Raw genomic sequence first — 20,813 nt, 5'->3', positions numbered from 1 at the left:
TTTGCTCTTTATTTAAACACCTTCTATTCTTGGGGCGCCTGGGTGGCTCAGGTCATGATCTCACAAACCGTGAGTTTGAGCCCCGCATCCGGCTCTGTGCTGACAGCTTAGAGCCTGGAACCTGCTTCAAATTGTATGTCTCCCTCTCTCTCTCTGCTCCTCCCCCGCTCATGCTCTGTCTCTCTCCTTCAAAAAACTAAATGAAAACATTTAAAAAAAATTTTAAACACCTTCTAGTCTTTCACTTTACTCTTCTAGCATCTCTTTACTCACTAGCATCTCATGTCTTGTTTAAATCAGATCTACTGTTTTAACATGATGAATACCTCTGGAACCAGGAACTGGAACATGAAGGTACACAAGAAAATGGAATTAAGGCTCTACTCAGACATGACACTTTGTTATACCAGAATTTGGGGGTGGGGTTCACATTACCACAAAGAAGGATTTGACAAGTTAATTTGTTTTCTTTGTTTTCTTCCTCTTTCCTAAAAAAGTTTCCATTACTCAAATCCTCCTGCACTCCAAAGAGTGTCTATTTCAAATGTCAACAGCAGCACAAACCCAAAACTTCCATGACATTCAGATACAATTGCCTTTTGTTTCAAGGACATAGCACAAGAAAAGTGGAATAGTGTTTCCCTGGGGCCTGGAAGGTGTTGATTACCAAGACAGAAGCTTAGGGTTTCTGGTCAGAGCCGAATGTTAAATCCTACGAGAGAGAGAGAGAGAGAGAGAGAGAGAGAGGAGAGAGAGAGAGAGAGAGAGGCAGCCATAGTCATGCATTTTTAGTAAGTTTACTTTTCTATGTGTTTTGTGATCTGCAGGGTATTATAAAGGCCAGGGCCAGGGCAAGAGCCCAGGTAAGGGCCCCTCTTGCTGGGTCAAAGGGAGGTATACTTCAGGAAACTTCATATCCACCAAAGATCACAGGATTTGAAATGTCTGAGCCCCTCCTGTTGGAGTGCTTTGCTGGAATCATCTCAGTGACTCAGACTTGACTGGAGGATTAGTGAGTGGGGATAAAGAGGGGGCTGTAGGGTTTCTATATCATAGAAATAGCAAGCATCTATTGAGAACCTACAATGTGCCACAGTCTATGCTGAGCGTTTATTACAGTATCTCATTTAATCTCAAAACCACTCTAGTAGATAGTATTATTACCCTCATTTTGCAAATGAAGAAATGGATGCCACAGCCAATCATAGCAGAACACAGGTGGCTATCATCAGTAATTTTCGGATGTGAGCCTGCCTTAAAACCATGCTAAAAGGGGTACCCGGGTGGCTCAGTCAGTTAAGTGCCCGACTCTTGATTTCGGCTCAGGTTATGATCTCACAGTTTGTGGGATTGAGCCCTGTGTCGGTCTTTGCACTGACAGTACAGAGCCTCCTTGGGATTCTCTCTCTTCCTCTTTCTCTGCCCTTCCCCCATTTGCATGCTCACTCTCTCTCAAAATAAATAAATAAACTTTAAAAATTTGTGCTAAAAGAGGGGCTCTAAATATTCATAAGCCTGTATATTTGACTTTGGAACATATTCCATAATGGATTTTTGTATGACTAAGATGTAAACATTCTTTGGCTTAGACTAACCATAATTAATTCTGTTTAGAAATAAAGGTGATGGAAATGCAAGCTGGTGCAGCCACTCTGGAAAACAGTATGGAGGTTCCTCAAAAAACTAAAAATAGAACTACCCTATGACCCAGCAATTGCACTACTAGGCATTTATCCAAGGGATACAGGTGTGCTGTTTCGAAGGGACACATGCACCCCATGTTTATAGCAGTACTGTCAACAATAGCCAAAGTATGGAAAGAGCCTAAATGTCCATCGATGGATGAATGGATAAAGAAGATGTGGTATATATATACAATGGAGTATTACTCAGCAATCAAAAGGAATGAAATCTTGCCATTTGCAACTATGTGTGTGGAACTGGAGGGTATTATGCTAAGCGGAATTAGTCACTCAGAGAAAGATATCATATGACTCACTCATATGAGAACTTTAAGAGACAAAACAGATGAACATAAAGGAAGGGAAACAAAAATAATAGAAAAACAGGGAGGGGGACAAAACAGAAGAGACTCATAAATATGGAGAACAAACGGAGGGTTACTGGAGGGGTTGTGGGAGGGGGGATGGGCTAAATGGGTAAGGGGCACTAAGGAATCTACTCCTGAAATCATTGTTGCACTATATGCTAACTAATTTGGATGTAAATTTTAAAAAATAAAAAATTAAACAAGTTAAATTAAAAAGAAAGAAAGAAAGGTGAAACTACAGCCCATAAAGTGCTTATCGTCTTCTGAACCTGGAGCTTCACAAAATTCCAGAAAAAGAGGTACAAAACTCTGGTCAGTATTAACTAAGAGACATATTCTTGTTCACCAGATGAAACCCATAGTTTTAGAATTAGGAGGGAAACTCTTGAAGCCTGAAGAAGGCAGTCCCAGGAGAAATCTGGGAAGTCCAGGATCACTTTATTAGATGGTTAGTTAACATATGAAAGTCAAAATATTTATTTTGGTTTTTTTAATGAAAATACTCATCTTTAACACTTTTTTTAAATTTTTTTTTCAACGTTTTATTTATTTTTGGGACAGAGAGAGACAGAGCATGAACGGGGGAGGGGCAGAGAGAGAGGGAGACACAGAATCGGAAACAGGCTTCAGGCTCTGAGCCATCAGCCCAGAGCCCGACGCAGGGCTCGAACTCACGGACCGCGAGATCGTGACCTGGCTGAAGTCGGACGCTTAACCCACTGCACCACCCAGGCGGCCCTCATCTTTAACACTTTTAAATGTTTATTATTTTTGAGAGAGAGAGACAGAGTGAAAGCAGGGGGGGGGGGACAGAGAGAGAGAGGGAGACACAGAATCCAAAGCAGGCTCCAGGCTCTGAGCTGTCAGCATAGAGCCTGAGTTCAAAGCCGGGCTTGAACTCACAAACCGCGAGATCATGACCTGAGCCAAAGTCAGATGTTTAACTCACTGAGCCACCCAGGTGCCCTGAAAGTCAAAATATTTAAATGACTCAGTAATATTTAGATGGTTTCTTGAAGACTAGGTTTATGATATGTTATTAAGAAAAAGTTAGAAATGTCTAAGAATTGCTAAACTTTAGAAGAGCTACTTTAAGGGCAGTTATCATCTGTCCTGCTTGCCTAAAAAAATCTCTTATTGCTACAAGATTGAAGGGGTATGAAATAAAGGCAAAGAAGCAGCTGGCTAAGAGTGTGTTAGGTGGTAAGAAAGCTACCTGGGAATTAAGAGTATGTGTCTACATCATTCCTGGGATCATCAAAAGTGATGGTCTTATTTTCCTTGTTCTTCACGTCTAATAATATATGTTTAATGACTAATTCCATAAATCCTCTTGAGATTCCACTTATTAAATGACACTAATAATATTTGTTTCCCTCTTCAGTTATTTTGGGCATATATAAGGTGGACCCAGTGAAAGCTGACCAAGTACTTTGGGAGAAACATTATAAATTATTGTGGCTGATTCTCCCCATCGCACATGACAGTAAAGCCAATTTCTGGATTCTTCCTGTCTCCCAGGGCAACTTCTTCAAGGAAAGATTGCAAACAAACAAACAAAAAAAGGTGTAATTATATCTATTACAGACAACTTCAAAGTGATGGTCATAATGCTCTGAGTCATTCCTATATTTCTGTGTGCGGTCAGCATCTTGGAGAGTCTGTGCTTAAAGGCACAGTGTCTTGAAGGGCACTTGAAGGGCACATCATAGCCATTAGATGAGTTTATGAATACATATAACTACTCTAGGAGCTCTAATGGAGGAAACAAGACAAGCACATAAGATGAACTTCTTATAGAGCAAATAACACCAAAAACTTTAGAGTCATACTTGATGCCACTCTTAATCAAGTTCCACATCCATAAAGTACATGGCTGTACTTTAAATATATGTATTACTTCTCATGTCCTCGTCCAAGCTGCCATTATCTATTACCTAGAATATTGCATTAACCTCTTAATAGGTCTCTCTGCTTTGAACTTGTTACTCCTACAATCTATTCTCCAGACTGCTTTTTAAAAAAAATGTAAGTCAGGGTTCATCTGGGTGGCTTAATTGATTAAGCATCCAACTCTTGGTTTGGGCTGAGGTCATGATCTCAGAGTTAATGAGATTGAGCCCCACTTCAGACTCCATGCTGATAGCACAGAACTTGCTTGGAATTCACTCTCTCCCTCTCTCTGCCCCTCCCCTGCTCTTACTAGTGTGCATGCTCTCTCTCTCAAAATAAACTTAAAAATTATGTATATATATATATATATATATATACACACACACACACACACACACATATATATACACATGTCAGAATATGTCGCCAACAGACACATGAAAAGATGCTCAACATCACTCATCATCAAGGAAATACAAATCGAAACTACAATGAGATATCACCTCACACCTGTCAGAATGGCTAAATCAAAAACACAAGAAACAAGTGTTGGTGAGGATGTGGAGAAAAAAGAACCCTTGTGCACTGTTGGTGGTAATGCAAATTGGTGCAGCCACTATGGAAAACAGTATGGAGGTTCCTCAAAAAATTAGAAATAGAACTACTCTGTGATCCAGGAATCCCACTACTGGGTGTTTACCAAAAAAATTCAAAACACTAATTTGAAGGGATACATGCACCCTGTGTTTATTGCAGCATTATTTACAATAGCCAAATTATGGAAGCAACCCAAGTGTCTGTCTATAGATGAGTGGATAAAGAAGAGGTGGTATATATACACAATGCACAATGGAATATTATTCAGCCATAAAAAAGAATGGAATCTTGCCATTTGCAAGAAGATGGGTAGAGTTAGAGAGTATAAAGCTAGGTGAAATAAATCAGTCAGAGAAAGACAGATACCATATGATCTCAATCATGTGGAATTTAAGAAAGAAAACAAACAAGTAAATGGAAAAAAAAGAGAGACAAACCAAGAAACCAACTCTTAACTGTAGAGAACAAACTGATGGCTACCAGAGGGGAGATGGGTGGGAGAAATAGGAGATGGGTATTAAAGGGTACACTTATTGTGATTAAAGAGAGAGAGAGAAGAGAAGAGAAGAGAAGAGAAGAGAAAAAGGAATATGTCACTTTTGTCCTCAAACTCTTTCAATGGCCAAAGTGTTCATTACAGCCTATGCAGCCCTATATGCTCTGCCCCCCCAACCCCATGTTTCTTTGACTTCATCTCAAGTCCTTCCATCCCTTTCTTATTCTACTCCAATTTGCCAGCCTCTAAGCCACTCCTATCTTAGAGTCTTGGCACTAACTATTCCCTCTGCCTTGATTGTGCATCCCCTAGTTCATTTAGTGTGCTGCGTTACTTTCAGCTTTCTATTCAATTGTCTTTTTTTTTTTTTTTACATAAAGGCATTTCCTAACCACTCCATCTAAATTAGAACACTCCATCATTCTTTATTCCCCATATTCTGCTTTTTCACCATAGCAATTATTACCTCCTAGCAGTTATAAATTTGTTTATTTGCTTATAGTCTGTCTGCCTTTCCTACTACAAGCATTTCATGAAGGCAGAAAAGGGACATGTTGAGGATAGAGCATGAAGAACAGAGCTTGGTATGAAATTAATTGAGTAAATGAAATAAATATGATATTATAATCCATAATTCATATGAATTCATATACAGACACTATAAAATCTGATCATTTATTCTAATCATTCCATTTATAAATTGGCATATAATAATCTACCTCAAAACATAAAGACTTAAAATAGTAGCACTCATTCGTTTTGCTCATGAATCTGCAATTTGGGCAAAATTGTTGGGAAGGCTTATTTCTGCTCCATTTGGCAACAGCTAAAGTAGCTCAACTGGGTCTGGAAAGATTCATTCGAGATGGTTCATTCACATGGCTGGTAAGTTGGAGCTTGGTATTGGCTAGGAGCTTGGTTCTTCTCCATGGGCTCTCTGTGACTTCTCCAGATTCTGCACAGAATAATGGCTAAGTTCCAGGACAGTGCTCCAAGAAAACAAGGTGTGGTTTTTACAGTACTCTGTGAGTCAAGGTAGTCACAAAGGCCCACCCAAAAGGAAAAGAGGCATGGATTTTGCCTCCTAATGGGGGAGTGGCTTGATTTTAGAAGCACATGCAGAATGGGCCATATTGTTGTAGTTATCTTTTAAGAATATAATCTGCTGTGTAATTAAACCAATCTTTGAGACACTGTAAAATAATTATAAAAACAGAAACATTGGTGTGTATGGAACTGTCCTATATAATAGCTACACTTTTCTTACACTCATGTTAAAAAGTTATGCTTAGAGGATCTCAGAAAAAAAATTCAATTTCTCTCTGGACTTTACCTCTGATGCTGCCTCCTGGGGCTCTTCTCCAACTTCCATAAACACCTCTTCAAATGAGACTTCAACCAGGACTGAATTCTTGCTCTTTTTTCTCCTCCACTATTAGACAATTATATTAAATAAAATTTAAAATACCAATAAAAAGTCAGTAAATGTATTCTGACTACATATCTTAAATGTTCTAATTCCTAATCGACATCTTTTTCAAATATTCCTCTTTCCGTGCAATTGAATAGACACGGGTTAAAATCCTGGCCTTCGCGAATACTGTCTGAACAACTTTTGTGAACTACTTGTTTGCAATCTTTGTCAATTTTTTTTAACATTGATTTATTTTTGAGAGACAGAGAGAGTCAGAGCAGGAGTGGGGGAGGGGCAGAGAGAGAGGGAGGCACAGAATCCGAAGAAGGCTCCAAGCTCTGAGCTGTCAGTGCAGAGCCCAATGTGGGACTCGAACCCATGAACTGTGAGATCATGACCCGAGCTGAAGTCAGACACTTAACCCACTGAGCCACCCAGGTGCCCCAAGTCAATTTTTTTATTGGCTTCTTAGTGTCTTCTATTGATTCACAAGTGATGTAACAAGAACATTAACTCTTTCCCCCCTGGGTTGTTGTTAACCTTTCAATTTTATGTGAAATATTTGTTGACAAATATAAGTTGATAGTCGATTATGGGTAATTTGGTATTGCTTGCAGTGTCTCTGTGCACCAGAAGGAGGAGTGCGATCAGAAAGCTGCCAGAACATAAAATTGTATTTCAAGAAGCAAAAGGCAAATGGGGAAATGAACAAATGACCAACTCCTTTACGTCCAAATGTACCTGAAGAAAAGTGCAACTACTGGCTACTGTCCCCAAAACTGTGAGATAGAGGATATAGGTGAAAGCCTGGGAGAAACTTGTCACAATTGCTTTATTTCCAATAACAGAGGGGCAGAGCAGGTCAGTTTGAATGTGTGTGTGTGTGTGTGTGTGTGTTTCAGGGGATGGGGTGAATGCCTCAGGAAGAGAAGGTGATTCATAATAGACTCAGTAGGTGTCAGCAAATGACTCTACAATTCACAGTGCTGTTACCTTAAAACCAGGAAGAACAAGACTTTATAAACATTGTACAAGTCATGTTCATGTACACTTGTGAGTTTGGCCCTAAAACAGGAGACAACCTCTATGTGTGCCACAACTGTCCTTTGTACTTCAATCTTCTATAGCACACAGATGGGCACACTGTCTTTAGCATGGAATTGATTATATTTCCTGGCCCCACTGTCTCCTAATTTTTGCCCCTCTCTTTAATGCTTTAATACCTGCTGCCAACCTTTTGTTGAGGCAAAGACCAGCTCATTGTGAAATGCCTTTTCAAGAATAGCTGACACTCAGTAGTAGTGAATTGTATATTTTAAGGACCTTAAGGGACTGAAGCAATTTTGAGATGCCTTCAAGTTTGAAAGCAACAAACTAGACCATCTTGGGTGCCAGAGCAAGGGTAGCATCAAAGAGGGAGAAGAGCTTTAGTGTCCACACAATCTTCATTAGCACCACAGTAATTGATATAGACAATTAGTATTTTCTCAGTTTCTCTAAAATGCTATGTAAATGCAGCTCTAAGATCTGTTCCCTCACCCTACTTTCCCACCTAGGAAGCTGTCTGTCCCATCCCCCTGCTATGTAGAAATCCTGAAGCCATTGCTAGTTTGTTATTTGCAGTGACCCACAACATTTGGCTTCCTGTCTTGGCTCAATGGTTACAGCCTTATCTTTGGTTTTTGAGGACATGCAATTGAGAGCCTTTGAACTTTGCCCAACTTCAAGTCTCACACAGCCAGTGTAGTTGCAATGTTTACATTGGAATAACAGGTTCTGATCAACATCAGTATGAGCACAAGTAAGTGTAGTTTTAACTTCTCTACTAAACTGGAATGTTTGCCTTTATTTTACTGTGTGTACTTTCTTTGGTTGTTTAATTATGGAAGTGATCATTGAAACATTAAATCATAGGTAAAGTAACGGCTTAAACATAAAATTTCTAAAATGACTCTGCTTTAAAACCAACCAACGTAGAACAACTCTTCTGTTCACCAAGAGTGTAAAATTAATGTGACTTTCTAGATGACAGATTTTTACATTTTGCTGTTACCATTACTTGACACATTTGTTAAAGAATCATAAAATAAATTCTTTTCCTCATAGCAAAGTAAGTTTTTTTCTATGATAGACTATATACTTCTCTCTCTCTCTCTCTCTTTCTCTGCTAGAATTCCTCTTGGGAAGAGCACAGTATTTACTGGAGGAAATATTTGGTAAAGATGCTGGTGTAAAGGGTGAGACCTTAAGGACATGTTCAAGCAGCAAGCTTGATAAATTTCTATGCAGAAAGCCAGATGAAGAATTTGTTTTTCTTTTGAGAGGAACTAGGGTGGCTAAGAGAGGGGAAAACAAAACAGTAAGCCTCAAAATATGAGCCAAAGACAGAGATCACCATGACATCATAAGCCACTAGGAGTTAACACAAATCTTGATTAGGACACTGGATTTTACAGATCTCAGAAATGAAGGGATTGAGCTCTCTGAGGAGCAAGGGAATTACCCAGATGACTCTGAAATAATCATCAAAACGAATTATTTGGGGAAGGTAGAGCACTGCCTGTCACAAATCTTCAAGCCTGACAGTTTAAGTTAAAAGGAAGGATACTGCTGCCTAACTTTATAATTTGCAAATTTAAAACCCATATAAGAATTAGGGTTTTTTGTATTACCTTAAGAATCTACTGGTTCTGTTTTTTAAAACTCCTTCTCCCACCCCCCAAAGTCTGCAGAAATACATCTTATTTTAAATTTTTTTTTTAACGTTTATTTACTTTTGAGACAGAGAGAGACAGAGCATGAACGGGGGAGGGTCAGCAAGAGGGAGACACAGAATCCGAAACAGGCTCCAGGCTCTGAGCTGTCAGCACAGAACCCGACGCGGGGCTCGAACTCACGGACCACGAGATCATGACTTGAGCCGAAGTCGGCTGCTTAACCGACTGAGCCACCCAGGTGCCCCATCATCTTATTTTAAAGTAGGTAATCAGGAGTATTTGGCTGGCTCAGTTGGTAAGGAGTGTGACTCTTGATCTTGGGGTTGTGAGTTTGAGCCCCATGGTGGGTGTACAGATTACTTAAAGAAAATAAAGCTTAAAAAAATAATTAAATAGCTAAGTATTAGAAAATGGGATGTAAGACTGGAATATTGATGTACCTAAGAATTGACTTTGATAAATCTTCCCAGAGCTAATTTATGTTGCTTTCACGCTCTATTCTTTTGCATCCTGTTTCTTTGGAATGGATGTTTAGCTGAACTTGTTAAGTCCTGGGTTTTGGAGTGAGCAGTTTCTCCATTTCAACATGGCTCTATCACTTACTACCTCTTTGACCTTTAAATTCTTTTTCTAGAAAATGGCAATAATAATTGTACCTACCTCCAGGAGTTACTGTGAGGACTAGAGAAATACTCACTGTTCTTTCTTATTTGTAGTATTGATGGAAATACACATAGCCTAAATTTTACACTGATGTTTCATCATCCTCTCAGTTTTCAGGTTTATCTCTTGAAATAGATATGGGAAAGTGTTTGGGCCTAAACACAAAAGGAGTTTCTCTTGAATAGGGCTAGACATAAACAAAGTGGACGAGTGACAACAAGGGATTTTTCAGAAGGACCACAACTGGAAGGCTCCATAGCTATTAAATGCCCCTCAACTGTTGGCTAATATTCCATGATCATAAATCTAGCTATTTAGGTAAAGATTTTGCTCAAATATAAATACAAATACTACTGGGAAAGATAACTTTGGAGTGAATAATATTCTTTTTTTTTTTTTTTAATTTTTTTTTCAACGTTTATTTATTTTTTTGGGACAGAGAGAGACAGAGCATGAATGGGGGAGGGGCAGAGAGAGAGGGAGACACAGAATCGGAAACAGGCTCCAGGCTCTGAGCCACCAGCCCAGAGCCTGACGCGGGGCTCGAACTCACGGACCGCGAGATCGTGACCTGGCTGAAGTCGGATGCTTAACTGACTGCGCCACCCAGGCGCCCCATGGAGTGAATAATATTCTTAAATATTCTTTTCCTAAGAAGAGGGGTTTTGAATGAGATTACGATGAAGGAGAAAATATAAGAGCAATGGACTTCTGATAATCATAAAAAGAGGAAACAATTAGAAAGTTGAGAAGAAGAGTGTTCCAAAGACAAATGAAAGACTTAGTGATTAAAATGTTATAGTTAAGAGAGTTCATCTGCAAAGTCCTGATATTGTAGCAGATTATGAATCTGGGCAATGTTAGACAAGCCAACACAGAGAGTGGGAACTTCAGTCTGTGTGTGTTGTCTTGGAAGACAGAGTGAGTGGTTAGGCTTGCCTACCTGCCTCTCTAAGATTGTTTAACCATGCTGTTGGAATTTATCTGGCGAATTTCTCTGGAAACTCATGTGGTCTTGGAAACAGGTTAGAAATGAGGCTCACAGCAAGTATAGTGGCCCCACGCAGACCTGTGGCTCTCAGCTTTGATGTAATTTCCATGATTTCACTAGAGACTTAGGGACTGAGCAAACACAGGAGATCTATTCAAGACCAAAAGGATTTCCTAAATCATGGACTTGTCAGGAGTTAGGCTCAGGTTTGAGTCCTGACTCAATGGCTTATTTATTGTGTGACTTTAGCAAGTTGCCTAAGTGTTCTAAATCTCAGTTTTTTTCATGTGTAAAATAAAGATTAATAATACCTAATGGGGTTGTTGTGAGTATTGAATGATATAGTTCAGAAAACAAATGAACAAAGAAGCAAAGAGGCAAACAAACAAACAAACAAACAAAAAACAGACTCTTAAAATACATAGAACAACCTGGCAGGTGCCAGAGGGGAGATGGGTGGGGAGATGGGTAAAATAGATAAAGGGGATAAAAAGGTACAAACTCCCACTTATAAAATAAATAAGTCACAGAGAGGAAAAGTACAGCATAGGGAATACACTCAACAATATTGTAACAACATTGCTTGGTGACAGATGGTGACTACACTTACTGTGGTGAGCAATGAGTAATGACAGAATTATCAAATCATTATGTTGTACACCTAAAACGAACATAATGCTGTATGGTAATTATACTTCAACAAAAAAATTATATATATAGTTCATCTGAAGTGCCTAGCATTATACTTGGCAATAATAGGTATAGTTTTATCAATCACAATACATTACATTAATCAAACACTAATGTAGGTGTTCCTGTGAGGGGATTTTGTAAATGTGGTTAACATGTACAATTGGTTGGCTCTAAGTAAAGGAGATCACCCTTGGTAATGTGAATAGGCCTCATCCAATCAGTGGAAGGCCTTATGAGCATAAACTGAGACTTCCTGGAGAAAAAAATTTTGCCTCAAGTATGCAGCATAAAATCCTGTTTGAGTTTTTAGTCCGCCAGCCTGCGCTACAAATTTTGGACTCAATATTGGAATATCAACTTCTGCCTGAGTTTCCAGCCTACCAGTCTGCCCTACAGATTTCAGACTAGCCAGTCCCCCAAATCACATAAGCCAATTCCTTAAAATAAAGGAAGTGTGTGTGTGTGTGTGTGTGTGTGTGTGTGTGTGTATCCTATTGGTTCTGTTTCTCTGGAGAACACTGACTCGTACATGAAGACATAGATCAATACAAGATTTTTAGAAAATGGAGACAGCGGAAGAAGGAGAGAAGGCAAGAGAAGTTCTAAGAAAAATAGGATCCTCTATACAGCTAATTAGAACCAATTAAAATTTCCACAGAAGTGGGAGTCCCTCAAGTAGTATATAACCCAAACCACCCACAAGAAGTGGGCCTGGTTTCTCCAGAGAACTTTCAAACTTTCACTTCACTATTACTGAGGATCTTCTTTGTCTGTGAGTTGCTTGCTTTACCAAGCCCCTCCACAGTGGCCTTCTGGGATTCACTGGGGGGAGCTATCAGACTTGCCTCTTTTTTCATGGCTGAGGTACTTTAGAGTTAGACTGAAGACAACGATGCTGTTCAAGAATCACTGCAGGAAGTCTGGCCCTCCAAGACTCCTATTCCTTAGTGGCTCTGGACAAAAGGTAAATGGCCACAAAATGCATGGGAGCAAAATTCTCCTCCAACCTCTAAGGATTCCAAGGATGGACTTTTTCCTAGTTTATGCCATGTACTGGCTGTTATGTCCCTAAAACGAATACAGATACAACATAATGATTGAGATCAGAGCTGGAATTTGCTCTTTTAGGGTCCCAAAGGTCACCCAACTGTTAATTAAAACTCAGATTAATGGGGCGTTTGGGTGGCTCAGTCGGTTAAACACCTGACTTAGGCTCAGATCATGATCTCCTGGTCCATGGGTTCGTGCTCCACATCGGGCTCTGTGCTGACAGCTGGGAGCCTGGAGCCTGCTTCCAATCCGTGTCTCCCTCTCTCTCTGCCCCTCCCTTACTCACCTCCAGGATAGGGAAAAAGGATCTGTGGACAATATTTAGCAGGGAAAAGTGTGATCCATAGGGTACCCTAGAATTTACCAACCAAAAAGCCAAAAAGGAGGTGATAAGAAAGGAAAAGTATAGCCATGGTTGAAAACTGTTGATAAAAGTTTGGAGGAATCAAACTGAGGGGTGAGGATGAATTGGGTAGACGATGAAGCTGATGACCATGAAACTGAAAGACTAGATTAAGGAGGCAAATACTGGTCAGATATTGGTAAAATTTTGTGTTGGTAGATATTAGAAGCTGGAGAAGGGATGGTAAAATATCCTCCAAACTGGGAAGGCACTCTCTGACTGAAAAGCTAAGCAAGCCACTCCAAACCATTTACACAGAGTTTATTTAGGTCAACTTACTGAGAGGAGGGTGTTGTGATGGCAGGGACCAGGCAGACAATGCTCCAGGCGCTGGGCAGCTACTCTCCTCAAAGTCCAGAACTTAATCCACAGATTTTATAGAGTGAGGGGATATGCAGAATTCATTGTTGTGAAGTCAAGAGTTTAACATTTAACAGATCTCGTGCACCATCTATGAGCCAGAGGGGAGGGAGGGGAAGAAACTATGTTATCTCTACTAGTTATCTAAACAACTTTAGGGAAGGTCAGAACAAGCCTTCCTTCATTCCATCAGGGCATACATCACCCTCCAAAGGGGCCTGGAACACGTAGCCCTGAGGGAGGTCATTGCATGGACATAGACAAGATGAGGGGCCAGAGATAGAGTAGCATTATTGGCACTCCCAGGCTAAAAATACATTTCTTCTTATTTTCCATGAAAGAAATAATTTGAAAAATAATGCAGCTATAAAATTGTAGAAAAATTATTGTTCATTTGACCAAAATCTGGGTTTTGATCTCATATCTCTGCTTACTCTGTATCTATGTCCAGGTGATTCAGTGCGCCTGGGGTAAAACACATAACCATGCCAAACGCTCTTATTTTAAATTCATGACTGTGAACTTCAAGTAGGTCATTGAGGATGCCTGGCAATTATACTACATTTCTCTAGTGAATTTATTTTTGCACTCTCCTAGACAACTATTTCATACCTTTTCTTGGCTCCTTAAACTGCCAATGTTTTTCCACTCTCACTCTCAGATTATGACATTTCTTCTTATTTCACCAAGAAATAAGCACAGCCAGAAAAGAATGTCCACAAATTCCCAGCATAACCACCTATCTACATGCCTTCTCTCCTGTAACAAGAAGAGAGCGGTGAATTGTCCATGATTCCATTTGGGGCTAACTCCTCTGCCTTGGCACTAGACCCCATCCCTTCTTACCCATGCCATGATGCTCCAGTAATTCTCCATCTTCTCTACTGCATCCTCAATTTTTCCTCTCTGATAAACCTTCCCCATCAGCACTCACACACGTTGTCTTGCTTTAATAACAAACAAAAAAACACTTTCTTCAACTACTCCTCCGTTTTTCACCTTTCTTTTATAACCAAACACTTTCAAATATTTGTCTGTTTCTCTGATTCTACTTTCTTTCCTTTTATTTCTTCTTGGACCTACTTCAGTCAGGCTTTTGCCTACAATGTTCATGGAAATAGTTCATTGTCACCAATGAGTTCTGTTGCTAAATTCTAGGATCATTTCTCTTGACCCATCGATAGCAATTGACTCAGTATTCTTGCAATATTCTTTTTCTCTGGCTTCCCATACACTATACTCTCCCAGTTTCCCTTTCACTTCACTGGCTGCTCTTTCTCAGTCTCTCTCATTAGTTCCTCTTCTGCCCAACCTTTAATTTTCCCCTAGTTAAAAGTCAGTCTTTGATCCTCTTTTCTTTTTCATCTATACTCACTCACTTAGTTCAATTTCATGGCTTTAAAAGTATTAGTAAGTATAGAAGTGCCTGGGCAGCTCAGTCAGTTAAGTGTCTGCCTCTTGATTTTGGCTTAGGTCACGATCTCAGGGTTTGCAGGCTCAAACTCCACATCAGGCTCTACACTGAGCATGGAGCCTGCTTAGGATTCTCTTTCTCTCCCTCTCTCTCTGCTCTCCCCATAAATAAATAAACATTAAAAAAAAAAAACCATATTCCTTAAAGGTTAAACAAAATATAAAAGTGTCAGTCAGTCTGATCTCATTTTTAAAAAATAAAGAAACAGTAGGTATTCATATACTCAGAAATCAGACAGAAAGCAAATAGACTAAAAAATCAATTGTAATAATATTTGGTGATGAGATTACAAGTGATTTTAATCTCTGTGTTTTTCTGTAATCACATTTTATTTATTAAAACAAATTTTTTTAATGTTTATTCATTTTTTTTTTGAGAGACAGAGCATGAGCGGGGAAGGGGCAGAGAGAGGATAGACACAGAATCTGAAACAGACTCCAGGCTCTGAGCTGTCAGCACAGAGCTTGACACAGGGCTCGAACTCACGGACTATGAGATCATGACCTGAGCTGAAGTCGGATGGGCAAACGACTGAGCCACCCAGGTGCCCCTGTAATCACATTTTAAACAATTAATATGTAATGTTTCTGTAATCAGGTTAAAAAAAAGGATTCGTGGCTGGAGGAAAACAGAGAGACTTACCCAGTGAACTTTAAAACAGTCTTTTCACACCCAAAGCATCAGAACACTTTGAAAATAATGAGAGTCATGCAGATTTGAAGCAATCTTTTAGGAGTGGGAGAGATGAAGTCTCAGACAACAACAACTATTCCAACTTACTTGTGCTGTCGGGGGGTGGGGGGGGTGGGGGGGGAGGACGGACGTATTTATATGTCCTAGGTGCTGAATGACTCAGAGTCAGGGACATCTCCTGGTGGGGGTACAATGGGAAGGTCTGAAGGCTCAAGGATCCCATTCTCTCAAAAACTTTAGGCTCTGGGGATTTTCTTAGAAGTAGAATGAAAATTCACTGAGCATTTTTGTTCCCTAAAATCGGAATTTCAATAGTATTCCTTCTTGTTTACAAAATAAGTTTTTCTTGAAAAATGTCTTTATTGGGGTGCCTGGGTGGCCCAGTTGGTTAAGCATCTGGGTCCTCAGCTCAAGTAATGTGTGAGCTCTGGGCTGGCAGTGTGGGCCTGCTTGGGATCCTCCCTCTCCTCTCTGTCTGCCCCTCCCCCACTTGCATGCTCTGTCTCTCTCAAAATAAATAAATAAACTTAAAAAAAGTTTTTATTATGTAATATTTGCTCAAAAAAAAAAAAAAAGAACATCTGTGTGTAACAAAACTCAACAATTAAAACAGACAGACTTGAACCTGGAACTTCACTTGGATACTAGACATTATCAATACCTTTGTACATATTTGCACCTCTCCTTTCCTATCTTATTTGCCTGCCTCTCTCTCCAGAGAAAAAAACACTAAGTTGAATTTATCATTTCTATATCTATTTTAGTAGTTTGGTCGGGTATATCTATTTTCTTTCTTTTTTTTTTTCAATATATGAAGTTTATTGTCAAATTGGTTTCCATACAACACCCAGTGCTCATCCCAAAAGGTGCCCTCCTCAATACCCATCACCCACCCTCCCCTCCCTCCCACCCCCCATCAACCCTCAGTTTGTTCTCAGTTTTTAAGAGTCTCTTATACTTTGGCTCTCTTCCACTCTAACCTCTTTTTTTTTTCTCCTTCCCCTCCCCCATGGGTTTCTGGTAAGTTTCTCAGGATCCACATTATATCTATTTTCTTAAACAATGAATTATTTAGTTCTTTTTAGAATTTCCTAAAATTAGCATCATACTCTGTCATGCTTCCTGTAAGTTGCTTCTGCAACTCAGGCTTATGTTTTTAATGTTCATCCACATTGCTGTATGGAGCTGTAATTCATTCATTTTCACTGTTATATAATATCTCATTGTGTTAATATACCATATACATTCACCCATCAATGAATATTTGGTTTGTTTTCAGCTTTTTTTGTTGCTAACAATGCTCTATGAACTTTCTCAAACCTGTCTCCTGATACACATGTGTACAAGCTTTTCTAGGCCAATAGTTTTTATGCTTTTGTTCACTGCAACCCAAGTAATGAGTACATTTTATTCAGTAATTCAGTACACCATATGGCACAGAGAGCTAGCTGTTCATACACTTCCATACTGTAGAGGCATTGTTGGAAAATAGAAGTCACTTAGAAGTTTATTTTCAAATTCTGAAACCTCTGGGGATGAAAATTAATTTCTCTATCTTTAAGATACAAAGATAATAAAATTTTGTTGTTGACTTCTAATTTAGGTGCATTTTGTTCAGAGAAAATATTCCATATAACACCAATTGTTTGAAATTTGTTGAGGCACGCCTTATTGACTGAAAAGTAGTCAAGTTTTAGAAATGTTCCCTACCAATTTCTATACATGTTTCATGTGTACTTGAGATGAATGAGTGTTCTCAAATTATTGGATATAGGTTTCTATCTTTATGTAATAAATCAAGGTTCCTAGTTACTTTGTTTAAATATATTTTTAAAAATATGTACAGGTGAAATGATTTACTCTCAGAAATTGCTTTAAAATATTCCAGTTCCTCTTACTCCTGAGAAATCATTAGAGAGATATTTTATTACTTCTTTGTGTGTTTCATAACTTTAACATAATATTCTAACTATTCTGTACAAATCGCAAACACCATATTCAGTTACAAATGTATTATAAGTAAGGCTGAGCACTCTACAGGCCTGGTCACAGAATTGACGTGGAGTTTCTGGCTGCCAAGTGGTCGCACACTTGGAAACCCCACCCACTGGCCAAAACCAGGTCACTCTGAACCCAAGACTTTGAAGACAAGATGATCAGAGGGCCAAGGAACAGGGGTTACTGAGAAAGCAAGACTGGATGCACACACTAGAAGGAAAAGTGGCCCTTCCCAGGCCAGGCTGCTCACCGCAGGAGCCTGGCAAACCCTGGGGCCTTGCCCACAATCCCCTGCCACAGCTGGTGGTCTGTAGGTCATGAAAAGGAGATCCTGGAGGCACTTGGGTGGCTCAGTGGGTGGGATTTCCGCTCAGGTCATGATCTCAGGGTTGGTGGGTTCGAGCTGGTGTAGGGCTCTGTGCTGACAGCTTGGAGCTTGGAGCTTGGAGCCTGCTTTGGATTTTGTGTCTCCCTTTCTCTCTCTCTGCCCTTCCCCCGCTCACGCTGTCTCTGTCTCCCAAAAATAAATAAAAATGTTAAAGAGAAAGAAAGAAAGAAAGAAAGAAAGAAAGAAAGAAAGAAAGAAAGAAAGAATAAAATGAGCTCCTGCCCTCGGCTGCTGGCCTGGCCAGTCCAAGTGAGGTTCCTTCTATTCAGACCTCCCTCCTGTGGGAGCTACCATCACACCCACCTGGCAAGTCACCCAGTCACCAATCACACACATGGTTTCAGAAACTGTACAGACAAGTGACAGCATGAGTCCCAAGCCCTCACGAGCAGGAAAGAATAAATAAATGCGAGGATGAACCACAAACACTTGTGCCTCGGGGCTTGGGTGCACATACCCCCTACTCCACCCCAAGGAAGACAAAACCGAAGAAAGAACGCTCTAAGGAAAACAGGACTCTCCTCTACTGAGACAATTAGAGCAAAGGACACCAAGTGGTGGGAAACGCAAGGTGTATGGGTTTCTTCACGTGAAAGAAGAATCCAGTCCAACTGCGAAGTGGTGTAATTGGTTCTAGATGCCTTGGAACCACATCCCCAGACATCTGCCCTTGGTATCAACTGACTTTCCACTGCCCCCAGGGTCTACAGGGCCATCCCAAGGGCAGGGCCTGGGAAAGTCCACTGAACTGCACCCAAGGCCTTAGAGGCTGCTGGAATCAAACCTTCTATTTCAGAAATGCATTTCTGAATGCATTGTACAGGTTAAGCAAAAATAAGAAGGGTAAAGGAAAAGTGAACGTCAAATCATGCACTTGAAAACAAGTTTAAAAAAAAAAAAAGAAAAGAAAAGAAAACAAGTTAGATGTAAGGACTGACAATACGGTTGTGCTGTGGCTGCAGGGAGTCCTGAGTGCGATCTGCTGGCAGAGGCCCCACCTGCAGGGCACACTCACTTCTTCCTGCTGTTTGCACTAGGAGGGCTGGCTGGGCTCCTTGGGGTTAATTTTGACATCGTCCTCATTTTCTTCCTCCTCCTCACCTTCTAATTCCTCTTCTTCTCCTTCCTCACCTTCATCAAATTGTTGTCATCCTCTATGGCCTCCTCCAAAGTAGAGCATGGCCTACGGTACCATCTGCTCACAAAAGAAGTGTCCAATTTCAAAGTCGGAGGCTAACATGAATTCCAAGTCTTTATCCAGTGATTCTCCATTCCCAGATGCTTTCAGCTGGCTAAAGTTGAAAAATGAGTCGTTGGGGACTTGTTTGGCAATTGTTCTCACCGTGCCTGGGCCCTTATGTTTCTACTTTTTCTTGATTGCTTTGACTGTACATTTTTTCCTTTCTGCCAGTCAATAACACACCCGTCACAGTCAACTATTTCAGGACCTTCAAAGGAAAAGAGATCAGGCCTTATTTGGCTCTGATTTCATCCTAAATTTTTTTGTCAGGACTGAATTGGTAAATAGTCATTGGGTTCAAAGTGGAACTCTAATACAAAAGACATGTGCTGCCCAGGGTCTGAAAATTTCACTTTAATATCCTGCAGGTGTTTCAAGATCAGTTCATCATACTCCTGGATTAATTCACTTAGTGTATCTCATTTCAAAAGATTGTAAATCCAAACTCTGAAATTCCTTTGGGGTTTGGCTCCTCTGCTGTTGCTTCTTCTTCTTCTTCTTCTTTTTTTTTTTTTCTGTTATGACTACTTTATTTTTCATGTCTTCAGCCAATTTATTGTCCTCTTCATTTTCACTTGTACCACTCTGATTCTGCATCTGCCAGCTCAACATCACCAATGATGAATTCTCTTCTCTTGCCAAAGAGAGGCTGGTACAGTCAGCATATTTTCTCTCCAGGCCATTGACCTCCTCATAGAACTTGGCCTCTATGTGAGCACATTCACCTGCAGCTGCTTCAACATGTTGATTGTTTTCACTGCTCTAGGTAAAGTGTCAACGTAACTTGAAGGAGTGTGGGAGACATTGTCAAACCATTCCTGTAAAGCTTCCAATATTTGAGGGTTCTGCATCACCGGGGGGTGAGCTTTTCTGTATTACTTGCATTTTTAGCAGCCTCTAAGCCATCTGAAGGAACACCATCTGAAAACCTGTTATCTGCCATCTGAATGCTTCGATCTCCAAATGGAAGGTTATGGCAACTCTCAGAAGCGAAGAACACGAAGAGCTCAAATGTGGGTACCTCGCTGGATTCCGCTCCTCCAGATTCCATTTCTTTTTATTTTATTTTATTTTTTAATGTTTATATTTGAGAGAGAGAGAGAGAGAGAGAGAGAGAAAGAGAGAGAGAGAGAGAGAGAGAGGCAGAAAGAGAGAGGGGGACACAGAACCCAAAGCAGGTTCCAGGCTCTGTTGCCTTAAAAAAAATTTTTTTTCAACGTTTATTTATTTTTGGGACAGAGAGAGACAGAGCATGAACGGGGAAGGGGCAGAGAGAGAGGGAGACACAGAATCGGAAACAGGCTCCAGGCTCTGAGCCATCAGTCCATAGCCTGACGCAGGGCTCGAACTCCCGGGCCGCGAGATCGTGACCTGGCTGAAGTCGGACGCTTAACCGACTGCGCCACCCAGGCGCCCCTCTGTTGCCTTAAGACAACAGTAAACATTTATTATCTCTTACAGTTTCTATGTATCAGGAATTTGGGAACAGCTTTCTGACTGGTCCTGGCTTGGGGTTTCACATGAGATTCAGACAGATGTCATTTAAAAAGTTCCCAGAGGCTGAAGGATCCACTTCCGTGGTGGCTGGTTGAGTGGCTGTCAGATTTGTCCTGGGTGATGATGGGATTTTTTTTTCTTCATAAAGCCCCTCACACATGGTGACTGCCTTCCCCCAAAGCAAGCCATATAGGAA

General features: G+C 40.3%; 1 pseudogene; it reads right to left on the bottom strand.

Moving 5' to 3' along the window:
* Positions 1 to 5,786: 5,786 nt before the first annotated feature.
* On the bottom strand, positions 5,787 to 20,063 carry LOC101097907 (annotated as a pseudogene).
* Between the last annotated feature and the right edge of the window lie 750 nt (positions 20,064 to 20,813).

The sequence above is a fragment of the Felis catus genome, chromosome C1, assembly GCF_018350175.1.
Source record: "Felis catus isolate Fca126 chromosome C1, F.catus_Fca126_mat1.0, whole genome shotgun sequence".
NCBI classification, from domain to species: Eukaryota; Metazoa; Chordata; class Mammalia; order Carnivora; family Felidae; genus Felis; species Felis catus.
Note: the sequence above shows the minus strand (reverse complement) of the source record. Positions and strands in the feature narration are given on the sequence as shown.